A 12,954-nucleotide genomic window follows, 5' to 3' on the forward strand; every position below is an offset into this window, starting at 1 on the left:
CTTTTGGAAATGTTTTCCAGCTAACTGAAGGGGCAATTATTTAATTTTAATTCCCTTGCATCTAGCATTTAAAACAATATCAATCTTATTTCATGTAAACTGGAATGTGAATAGTCTTTTATCTTAATATTTAGGTTCCACAGTTTATAAGAAATAAGAGAAAAAAGCAAAGGAGGTTGTGTTATCCCACTCAACAGACATTTTTCTAATCCTCATTTTTTCCTCCCTTTTTCAGTTTTTCTAACCACAGCAATTTCACAAAAAAAACAGGCTTAAGAACATAGCCCAGCTTCATCCTGGATGTCTATCATCTCCTCTTCGCTATCCCTTCCATTCCTTTTTCAAACATAGAAGAGTAAGTGCACACAGCCAGTGTCTCAGTTTCCCCACTGTGCAGCCACAATCATACCTCCCTTCCCCAACGGCTGGGATGTAATTTGAAGACCTACACAAATCCTATTTCATCACAATTTTCTTCTGTTGCCTAGTGAGAATATTATAATCATGAGGTTAGAATAATCGCAAATGTGTTTCAAAATACCATATAGCATATGGCCAACTCAACAAAAATCATAGCAATTAATCAGTGCTCTATCAGTGGCACTAAGAACACTTCCTATTCATCAAGCATAATAAAAAAAGAAAAAAATCAAAGGAAATGACTGGCAAAGTTTATGGTTCTACAGAGCTCTGCCTACTGTATAGAAAAGGTACAATTTACCCAAAGGAGCAGACATAAATCCTTTTTAATGGTAAGTGGAAGGGCCCATAATTTCCCTGATTCAGCCAAATTTTCTTAAGAGTGTATGTATGTTGCAAAATCAATGGCTTCTATTAATGTGGAACAAATGTTTTGGAACTGAAGAATCTGCTTTGGACTACAAATGAGCTCAATAAAGCCAAATGTTGTGAAGACATTGTGCTATGAAGGTTTTGTAGAGGTTTGTAGGATAACCAGATAAAATATCTATGGTTTTCTGAAGTACTTGAAGACAATCTGACTGACTACACAATTTATGGCAACAATCTCTTCTGTGGTAGACCACTTATTTCTTTTTATAGAAAGCTCAACAATGTAAAATAGGATTTTAATTAAAACTAACCAGAAGTAATATAAAGTAGTTACTCAGCTATTACTAAACCAAAATTTTATCTGAGAAGGCAGCAGTTTCAAAGTATTTTGAATTGCATACATAAATTGCATAAATTAGAAGTTTTGGATGAAAGCATTTTCTCTTCTGTTTTCAAAGTTTTTCCTATATTTCACAACTGACAAAATAAATTATTAAAAGACAAGTAAACAAACAAAACCCCTTAATATTCCAGATCACTGAAAACAAATGCAGCTGTCGCTCTACTTATCTGCTAAAACTAAAATCATGGGCTGTGAAAAACTGATGGAATTGAATGTATTTATTGAAGACTAGAGAAGATTCATAGACCTGCTTGAGCATTATCAAGGTCATCAACCTTTCCAGAATGAAAGACAAACTTGGCAAATGCCTAGGTTTGGTAGATGAAAAGGCTTTCAGTTCCAGTTTAATTTCTTTCATTTGACATTATCTGTATTTAAATGTGTGCATGTTTGTGTGCACAGACAGACACACACCAATCATATTATTTGCCTACAGGGACTGGCTTATCAGCAGGTGCATTTATTTTGGGGACTGCAAAGCTCTTATCTGAAACATTTTTAATAGGTGAATAGGATACACTGTCTGGACCTTCTTGTATAACTGCTATTAAGTTTGTTGGGAGTTCTACTTGCAGGGATACTGCAGAACTGGATATTAGATCTATAAAGAAGTGTGCCATTCCAGACAGACAATGATCTTCTAACATTCTTAAGATGGACAAAGGATCATACAGCCTCTAGAGGTTAAAAATACAGAACGTCTACTAAGACCAAATGGTTACAAATGTGCCAACGGTCAGATAAAGGTAGTTAAAACATTATCAAATCTACTACATGTAATTTTTTAAATAAGTATTTTTAAAGTTTAGCACACTTTCCCAAGTCTAATCTTGGTTTTATAATCCTGATCTCTCTATACTGATGTCCTAGTAGTTCTGGAATTAAGATCTGGATTTGTTCACACCTCACTTTAAGCACTTAAGTGAGAGGTACTCACATTCACAGCCTGCTTGCTCTCAGTTTTCAAGGACAAGGACAGGCAACTCCAGGAGGTTTCCCAGCACAAGGAGCACACAGAAAGAGAGATGGAATGGCTCATGCACTGCAGTGAGTAAAATCTGAGGAGATCTGGAAGCACTCCCTTTTACTCACTGACTACACAGGGAACTTAGATGACCTGCCCTAAACTAGATGGAAGATGTAAAAGAAAATGTTCTTGGTTTCTTGTAGTTTTATCCTAATGCTTATTTTCCTGCTGCTGAAGAAGAACCCTCAGGCGCTGCTTGTTCTTGTAGTCACAGCCAAACATAAAAATGCCTAAACCCTCAGTTGACTCCCCTTGTATTCTGGAGTGAGTTTTTCACACTTTTTGAGTCATGTATCTTCAATGAAAGACACATGCTGCATGGTTACCCATCCTAGGAAACAAATCCTTACAAACGTTTTGTAAGTTCATTACCTGTAAGCTGTGTTAGCAGCTCCCCAGGGGAAGCAGCACAGCCAAGCCACTAACAGGGAACACATTGTCTCTCTCAGGTCATGGCTGGAAAACACTCTGCTCAATGACTGCAGGCTCACTTACAGCAGGTCTTTAATCTAGTAATCACTCTGGAGAGAGACCACTGCAAATTTAATGCTTCCTCTTACAGAAATAATAAGAAGGGTTTTTTAGAGTTTTTTGTTGTTGTTGTTCAGACCCACAGATTTCCCTGGCATGAAGTTACAATAATCAGAGGAGAAAGGTTAGGAGCTTTAGTCCCAGGTTTCCTGGCACAAAATGAAATCTTTGTCTTGCCTTTGCACTTACACAGTCAGGAGGGTGTATCAGCTACAGCACTAGTCAGTCATCAAACAGGAAAACAAACACGCTTCTCATGCTGCTAGAAATAGGTCTATCTTTGAATGTATATCAGGAAATCAAGGAGATAGCACGAAAATATTTATTTCCAAGGAGGCTGTTGTTTCCACAATGATATCCTTACAATCTGCTTTAGAGGAACATGGCAAAAGAGCAGGTTGGTTGGGAGATATGCAATGTGCCACAATCAGTTTGGGCTGCCAGTGCAAATAATACCTAAGGAAGGACAGTTAGGACAAACACAAAAAAGACTCTTCTGTGCTGACAATTCAATAAGTCTTAATACTAAAGGGATTTTCAGTGATATATGCTTCCAGTGAGAGATACATATATATATTTATGTATTCTCAGGAGGAGAAAAATCATAGAAGAAAACATGACCTGCCACTCTGACATATTTAGATATTGTAACTAGTAGATGCATTAATTACAATTGAACTCATGCTTGATCTTTTCTAGTGGTGTTAAACAATTTATTCTTAAAAGTTTTTGCCCTCCTTGTTTCCATGCACAGTACAAACGAGGCTATGATACGAACGTCACGTGTTGCCAGAGCTAGCAGAAATCTGTTGTGGTAATGCAGAAGGTGCAAACCAGTGCTTTGTAAGCTTATCATCCTGTTTTGATACAGTCTTGACATGCTGGTGCAATGCTGAGTCTGAAGTAATGAGCCCTGATGGTCGACACAGTTAATTTCCTTGGACATAACAACAAATAAACATGGCCAGATTTCCTCTGGACCTGATCTGACTCATACCCAGACAACGTATACGTCCCTACACAAAGCTTGCTTGCATTTCAGTATCACAGCCAGCATTAAATGACTCAGCTGCTGAGTCTGTATTAAACAGAAGAGACTCCATCCTTCTGAAAGTGGAGTGAGTTGAGATAGACCAGCTAAGACCAAGAGTTCCATTGGATTTGGGAAGGAATGGGCATTTACTGTTTAATAGCAGTAAAGGTCAACTTCTTTAATCTCTCTCATATATGCATGTTAATAAGAGCAAAAGAAAAGCTTGGAAAAATTGTCCATTATGAAAAATTTATATTATGATATTACCAAAGAGGACTTTAATATCTCAAAAATATGTAGCGCCATTCTACAACTATTTACACATACTCAAGGCTATGCAAGCGACTGAGCTTGCATTTAGCACAATGAATTTAATTTGCCAAGTCATTTATTTTTGCTGAATGCTGTAGAAGCAGGGGTCAGGACTACAGTCAGACTTGAGTTCTGCAGCAGGTACCTATTGTACAAATGCCAATAGATTTTTATTTGATGTGGTCAAAACAGATTACTTTTCAAATTCATATGTTTTAATCCTAGCAGTTTTCATCTTTTTAGCACTGTTGTCATAACTTTTGCAATCAAAAAGTAAATTCACCTCAGGACTGAAATTACTAGTTGCAGACCAATTGCCACACACATCTCAAGCAAATAATGTCTGCATTTCCATTTGTCTCAACAGCACATTTCTGTCTAGCACCTTAAAATGATTTTTTAAAGGATACTGCAAACATTATAACAGCTAAAAGGACAGACTCAAATTAATGCAAACTTTAGTAAACCCAGTTCTATTTTGGAAGAAAAACACATAATTTTCTTTCTATAAAGGCAATGCCACACATTGAGTGGACTGGTTCATCACTGAATTACTCTAATTTTATGCAACTTGACCCGGTAATTTCAGTAACACAGTGTGAACAGAGATCAGTAACTGCTATGAACAACATTATATGTGATTCACTTTTAATATATTTATGATACATACTAATTCAGTGTAGACCTTTACATTTTAACTAACCCTTTATGTTAAAGTGCATCCATTCTTCAGTTTCTCTACACACAGTACCATCACAAGCAGCAGCTGCCTGGCAGGCCTGGAATGCACATCTAACCTCTCTGCTACATGAATAAGTAAAACTCAAATGTGAGCCAAGTAGCACAGTAAAGGAAGCAGACTACAGCCCTAGCTGCAAAGCTGAGGGTGGCAATAAGATGGCTACAGTGATATCCCACCTCTGGTCACCTACTCTTTCCTTTTTTTGGCAGTCTCATTCCTTCTGCAAGCACGCCCTGCAGTGTACTTTGGAGGATGAAGAACTGAGCTAATTCTGATTTTGCATAATCATAGAATCATTTAGGTTGGAAAAGATCTTTAAGATTACTAAGTACATCAAGCTACAATCACTTGCTGAAACTGTTCCATAATGCAGATAATTGCCTCATTTACCCATGTAAATAAAAATATAAAAACTGATAGCTGAAGAAACAAACACTTTGGAAATACATCATCCAGATGTGATGGTATTGCCTGCAGCGACCATCTGACTTTCAGATACCATTCTCCTACTGGCTAGACCTCCCACAGAGCATGGAACCAACTCAGAATCTCCTACATGTTCTATTTTTAAAAATAATGAGTTTTTTTTTTTTTTTTAAGAGGCCCAGGAAATGGCATCAGTAATAAATTCTCAATGAACAGATGAAGAAGCAGGCAGGTAAATGGGAAGACTTGGCAGCAGGTTTTCAATATACCACACAGAAGGCACCTTACAAGAAGACCAAGTACGAAGGAGCTCACCGTCAGTGATATATGAGATAACAAATGAGGACTCCTAAAACCAGAAATGGTAGAAGTTTAGCAGCATTTTAGAAATCAAGCTACATAAAGATAGAGCATGTACCATTTCTAAATATGTTTTTCACATTTAAATTGAGTAATTAGTTTACTACTGGACCTTGCAGAAAAAGCAGTCTGTAGAAAAGGTCTGAGTGTAATAAGTATATTTGCAAAAAATAGAGGTTTTCTGAGAAGAATATTTTCAAATTTTCTCTTCCAAAGTATGCGTCTCACACCTACACTCATATCAAAACAAAAAACATAATAAAAAATCACAATAGCTCATTCTATGAATGTTTTTTTAATAATACCAAGTAATATCATCCCCTTAAATAATAACTTTGATCTCTAAGATTTTAAAGCCCAAAGTCATACTGATGACAATTATGTTTTCCGCCAAGCTGAGATTTCCAATGGTTGGCAAGTAGTAAGACTTTTGAATAACAAGCATTTTGTTGTTCGGTAATGAGAGCTGATAGGAAGATGGCGAGGAAATTGTGGAGATTAAATAGCAAAGACAGAATTCCTGGACCTTCATAAAAGTAAATGCATGCTGAAAAAGGGTGAGCTCCTTATACAATGAAAGCCATTAGAGTATGAGAAAAAGGATATAACAATATTCTAAAGATCAAAATGAATCCAAATTGTGCAATTTCTGAGAGTAATTTTTTGTGGAATCACAGAATGGTTTGGGTCGGATGGGACTTTTAAAGATCATCTACTTCAACCCCCTGCCATGGGCAGAGACATCTTTTACTAGGTCAGGTTGCACAAAGGCCCACCCAACTTGATCTTGAACACTTCCAGTGATGGGGCGTCCAAAAGTTCTCTGGGCAACCTGTTGCAGTGACTCACCACACTCATAATAAAAAAAGAAAAAAAAAAAAGAAAAAAAAAAGAAAAAATTTCCTTATGTCCGATCTAAATCTACCCTCTTTCAGTTTAAAACCACTGCCTCTTGCACTGTCACTACAGACCCTGGTAAAAAGTCTCCATCTTTCTTATAAGCCACTTTATATATTAAAAGGCTGCAATAAGGTCTCCCTGGAGCCTTCTTGTTTCTAGGCTGAACAACCCCAACTCTCTCAGCCTTTCTTCATACGAGAAGTGTTCTGTACCTGTGATCATTTTTGTGTCACTCCTCTGGACCCTCTCCAACAGGTCCATGTCTTTCTTGTGCTGAGAAGCCCAGAGCTGAACACAGTACTCCAGGTGGGGTCTCCCAAGAGTGTAGAAGTGAGGGAGAATCATCTCCCTTGACCCGCTGACCACATTTCTTTTCATGCAGCCCAGGAAACAGTGGGCTTTCTGGGCTGCAAACTGCACATTGCTGGCTCATCCCCCAGTTTGTACAGATATTAAAGATTGTCCCAACTCAGGTGCAGGACATATCTGTTCTTGTGGATAGTTACTAAATCTGTTCTTCTGCTTATATGTATACACAGACTTTTCTGGATTGGAGACATCTTGACCATATCACAAGAAAGGCTTAGAAAGACATTGCCCCAATTCTGACTTTAGATTTTTGCACTTTTAATCAACAATGCCAGTTCTGTTGAGTTTCCTTAACTGAGAGAAAAAAATTTCTTACAGGCTTTTCTGCTCGCATACAATGAGAACACATTTATCCCACTGAGGTCTGAGAAGCAAAATAGGCAAGAGATCTTCCATGCTCGCTTTGCAGGAGCTGATGTTGAGGATGAGAATCAGCAAAGAAGACAGAAGTGATAACAGAACAGTCAGACTTACCAGACCTCTAATGACAGAAATTATGCTCCGCTGTTTGTTAGAAGTTCTTGAATTCTCTCTTTTGGTCTTCTGACCCAATTCATGTGGTAGGGAAATGAGTCGCCTGACAGGCAATAATGTAAGATAATAACTAAGGTAATCCTTTGATGATTTACACGTTCAAAAGGAAAATCAATGTCATTAAAGCCCAATGGGGTAAACTGGTTACTCTGTTGTTCCTTTGGGTCTTCAAAGACCGATGAGCAAAATGGCAAGTCTCAGTAGGAGCTTCACAGGAAGAAAGATGTTCTGAAGAAACATTAGGAAAACTGAATATGCCAAGATGTCCTACACAACTTGGTTATCCAAATCTTAAACACACAAAGCACTCACTAGGTCATTACATTCACTCTCTCCAATCACAAGCAACCAAGAACAAATGATTAATTTAGAATGGTTTGCTAGGCATTCATTACATTTTCAAACAGTCTGTAATAAATATAAGACATGTAGTACAAAGAACAAAGCCATAAAAAAATATAACATCCTACAGGAAAACAGAAGAGAGAAAGATTTTCAATGTACGCTTGAATGAACTGACATAAAACAATGGTCCATTAGGCTCTGGAAAACAACATCAGTACATGTAAGAACATCACCTCATTTAACTCATTCTAGATTGAACAGAAAGTATCAATTTCCTACAGTTCATATAATTTTGTACTTTCTGCTTATCAACTATTTTATGTGTTTTGAGTACAAAACTCAAAAGCTCTTTTCTATATTTCAGCACTCCTAGAAATACTACTATAATTCACATCAAACTGTAATAATGCACATGTAAGCTAACCATTTAAGAACCTGCAGCAGTGAAGGCTTAGAGATACGCTGCTCCACCAGCGACTCCAGAGAGTCCTCTGTCATAAAGGACCCATGTGAAATAAATGTAACAAAGGACTGTCTGGAGGTCATGGTCTGTCTTCCTTACCTATTAAAGGAGCTTAGATCATAAGATTAGACTATATACCTTGTTATTAAGCAGCTAAGTGAAGATGAGATTAATCCAACATCTGTAGTTCATATGTTTATAATGTATGAGTGTGCACTTACACACACACACACACATAAACTGTCAGTAACAGACAATCTTAGAAAAGCAAATCACAAATGCACCTGGTTGCCTTTATAGAACATCCTACTATAGAGATATGACATTAATTTATTTCTGTGGTAGACAGCAAACAGGGTCTTTCCCAAATCTTTAAGGCTATCATCACAAATTGAACATTTTTCAGTCTTTCGAACTGGTGATAATAAGAAACTGTAAGTAAAGAAAACTGGGAGTATAACGTGTCATAAATTGGCTGTCTTCCACTTTTTCTCTTGCCAATCTGGCCACCTGCCACAGACTAGGGAAAGGGGAGGGGCTACACAGAGATTTTATCTATTGAGAGCACAAAAGAAGTTAAAACCTGCATAGAAGTGCCAAAGGCATCAAGCCCTCAAGCACTGTAAAAATAGAAAAGGGAGAAAGCAGTCAAAGATGGCTATACAGAGGAAAAAAATAAAACCTAGTTTGTTATTTTAGTCATCTCCAGAGAATGGTGAGGGCTGCTTGGCCAAATCGTGACTCCAGTCTGGAACAGAACACTGGATGTGCTCTACCTACACTGTTCAGGTTGTAACTAAAACTGGACAAATAGACTGGCGGATATTATCTACCAAGATCAACCAACCACTCATTCAGTTTAAGGTTATGAAACACCTATTGTTGAAAAGAAAAAGACATACTGGATTGCCTGCCTCAGAAGTCAAAGGAAATAAGGAAATTCCATATAGCCTTGTGAGATAAGGATGTCTCTCTGACAAACCACGTTACTAACAGCATTATTAATTAACTTCAGCTGGACCTTGGCTCAGTACACACACTGAAAGTTAGTTGATACTGTATGCCTACTGGGAGACTGAATGCAAAGCATATATTTATTTGTAGCATTGCAGACGCGACTTTCTGTTTCTTTTCAGGTTATTAATAGTAAACATCTATATGGACTTAATTACTCCAAGCAATCTGGACAAGTGCTAATGGCTGCTAATTTCCAGAACGTTGTCTAAGGATTTCCGAAGTTTAATTAACTGTAGGGGTAGTGAGAGCAAGTGTTTTAAAGAAACCTCCAGAAGACTAAAGAATTAATCTGTTCTGTTTGACCTCTAACATTGGCTTTCTGCATTATCATACCATGATCATACCATCATCCAATTTACTCAGCTGTAAAATATTCCCAGATAGTGCTATCCTCTATCATGTGGATGATACGAGTGATTAATTCTGTTGAGTAATCATAAAGAAAATGGTAAGCAAACCTCCGACATAAATCTGAGTCCTTTGCTTTCCCAGCCTTGACGTAGAAATGCCAAGAAGTCTGAACGGCTGCTTGCCCATCTAATGTGGATGAAGTGGAACAAATGTATTTAATGTACTTCCTACTGTGAACAGCATGAGGCTTCAACAATTCCGCCACAGCAAGATGACTGTTTGTCAGCCTGGCTGTAAGGCTGTGTGCTCTCATGGCAACACTAAATACAGTAGCATGGAATTAAAATCACAAGGGAAGACAGCCACTCACAAAAAAATTGAAGAAGACAAAATAATTGTAAGCATTCTCCTGCTAGCTGCAAACTTCCAGCTCTGCATTCATCACACCTCTTCTCTGCTGGTTTCCAAATGCAATTACAAACCATGATTAAACCATGTGATTAAAATTTGCTCACAATACAAGACAGAATAAGTAAGAAAGAATCTAAATCAGCAGTCTGACAATCAAAACGTTTGACTATGGAGAGCAGAGCTTTGCATGCTGTGTTGCAAGGACTAAAGCATTTTGTATCAGACTTGTTGTACAAGCAACGCTGTTAGTGTTGGAACCAAGTTAAAGGCTCCTCGTTACCAGATGGATACTAACAAATCATTTGATATATTTTTTTCTCCATATATGTGAAATTATTTCAGAATCACAGCTTCAGCTGGAAAACCAGAGAGTGCTTCCAGGCTGATCTTGCTTAGTTGCCAAGTGCCTGGGGATTAAGGCTTTTCCATTGAAAACTGGGTTCTGAGTGTTTTCAGGGTCTGAGACTAAACTCCAGGACTCCTCTCTCCAAGAGGAATGAAAAGCTCACAGCAACCTTATCTTCCTTTTCCTAGATGCATAATATTGATCTATTGTGCAAAGTGCCTCCAGCTTTATGCTGAACTGTGCTCCCCATGCAGGATAGGTATGTCCTGAGCCCATCAACTGGCCTCAGTTTTTTCACTGATTTCTGTTCATCTCCTAAGTCCTTCAGAGGAATGAAGAAAAATAGTTCAGCCCATCAGTTCTGGCTAGATTTAGTAACACAAGTTCACATTTGTACAAAAAATGGCTGAACTTTTTGTTGGATTTTGGATTTTATCTTGAACTCTAAATACCTATTGAAATGCCCTTCTGTTGAAATGCTCTTCAGCATTTATTTTTTTTTCATTTAGGTTTCCACTAGATTAATTTAGATTTGTCTTTAGAAATCATAATTATTTCATGAAGCAGGAGCTACTATGTATCTCTTTGTTGTTTAATGGCATTTCGTAGTTTTAACACAAAATTAGAAAGAATTCCTTCTTTCATGCCCAGTAGCAGTTATGACTTCGGGATGAATGGCAAATTAAATTCCTAAGGGTAGGCTTTATACGTACTGTCAGAAATCAAGGCATTCAGATGCACAAGATACACATGGTAACTGATCCCAACAGTTTAGATACTTCTCTTAGAATGGGATGGTTCCTGGGAGTCCATGTCTCTTTTCATTAGCTATAGAATGATCCTGGCATAACCTGCTTGAATGAGATGTCTACATGTATAGATGGCTAATATCAAGTAAGATTACTGCCACCCCAAATGTGGTTCATTTGCATAGTTCTTTCCCTTGCATGCTTTTCTTCCAGTGGTTCATGGTTAGTAATTATCACCTCTGACTGAAAGTGATCCATGTTTTTATTTTGTACTGCTTAAACTGTAGTGAGATAACACTGAATCCAAGATTACCTTGCACATCTTACTTTGTTGTGTATTCCATTAACTTAATCTTTTTTGTGTCCATCTCCAACTTCAGGACCTATCAGGAAAAGTCCCTTCTAAAGCAAGAAATGTTCCAACGGCAGCACCATTTTTATAATCATCTTTCTCAGTATATAAATATCCATGCACGTTCTACATACTGTGATTTTTTTTCAGGTTTTGCTTTGGCAGCACTGCACAACTGTATAATCCCCAATTAAAGTATTCAGTTGCCAGGAATTCTTTTAATATACTCCGCTTCACTAGAAAATTGAGTACACCTCTTTTAATTTTTGTTTATTGTCATGACTGTATAGCAACTCAGCTATTTTAGTTAGACCCTAGGGGCCTTCTCTAGAAATAAAAGAAGGCTTTGATGATAGGTACTGAAGGTGAATATTTCCTAATTAACTTGCATTGAATGGCAGAGGAGATAAGGTAGTATTGCTAGTGCTGGCTTCACTTCCATAGGAAAGGTCTCGGGTAGTATTATTAAACTTTGACCTTTGCTGTTTGCATCTTTTGACCTGAGGAAGTCAATGCATAACGTTAATCCAGTCACAGTATTTGGAGAAATAACAACTGTGACATTTGTCCAAAGAAACTTTATCAAGTTTGTTTAAACAAACAATGACAAAAAAGTATCAGTAGATGTGAAGTAAACAGACTGAAGTGGACTACAGAATTTATGATGATAACATTACTCTATAGCTCATAGGCTATTATCACAGAGTCACAGAATCACAGAATATCAGGGATTGGAAGTGACCTCAACAGATCATCTAGTCCAATCCCCCTGCTGGAGCAGGAACACCCAGATGAGGTTACACAGGAAGGCGTCCAGGCGGGTTTTGAATGTCTCCAGAGAAGGAGACTCCACAACCCCCCTGGGCAGCCTGTTCCAGTGCTCTGTCACCCTCACTGAGAAGAAGTTTCTTCTCAAATTTAAGTGGAACCTCTTGTGTTCCAGTTTGAACACATTACCCCTTGTCCTATCATTGGTTGTCACCAAGAAGAGCCTGGCTCCATCCTCGTGACACCCACCCTTTACATATTTATAAACATTAATGAGGTCACCCCTCAGTCTCCTCTTCTCCAAGCTAAAGAGACCCAGCTCCCTCAGCCTTTCCTCATAAGGGAGACACTCCACTCCCTTAATCATCTTTGTTGCCCTACGCTGGACTCTCTTCAGCAGTTCCCTATCCTTCTTGAACTGAGGGGCCCAGAACTGGACACAATATTCCAGATGAGGTCTCACCAGGGCAGAGTAGAGGGGAAGGAGAACCTCTCTCGACCTACCAACCACCCCCCTTCTAATACACCCCAGGGTGCCATTGGCCTTCTTGGCCACAAGGGCACAGTGCTGGCTCATGGTCATCCTGCTGTCCACCAGGACCCCCAGGTCCCTTTCCCCTACACTGCTCTCTAATAGGTCATTCCCCAACCTATACTGGAACCTGGGGTTGTTCCTACCCAGCTGCAAGACTCTGCACTTTCCCTTGTTATATTTCATTAAAT

At 38.3% G+C, this 12,954-nt stretch overlaps 1 protein-coding gene across 1 annotated transcript in view; it reads right to left on the reverse strand.

The window, feature by feature from the left end:
• The window catches only part of FREM2 (FRAS1 related extracellular matrix 2), a 134,082-nt gene that overhangs the window by 40,693 nt on the left and 80,435 nt on the right, over positions 1-12,954 (reverse strand). The gene's annotated exons all lie outside the window — the stretch shown is intronic.

This window comes from Caloenas nicobarica, chromosome 1, assembly GCF_036013445.1.
Source record: "Caloenas nicobarica isolate bCalNic1 chromosome 1, bCalNic1.hap1, whole genome shotgun sequence".
Classification (NCBI taxonomy): domain Eukaryota; kingdom Metazoa; phylum Chordata; class Aves; order Columbiformes; family Columbidae; genus Caloenas; species Caloenas nicobarica.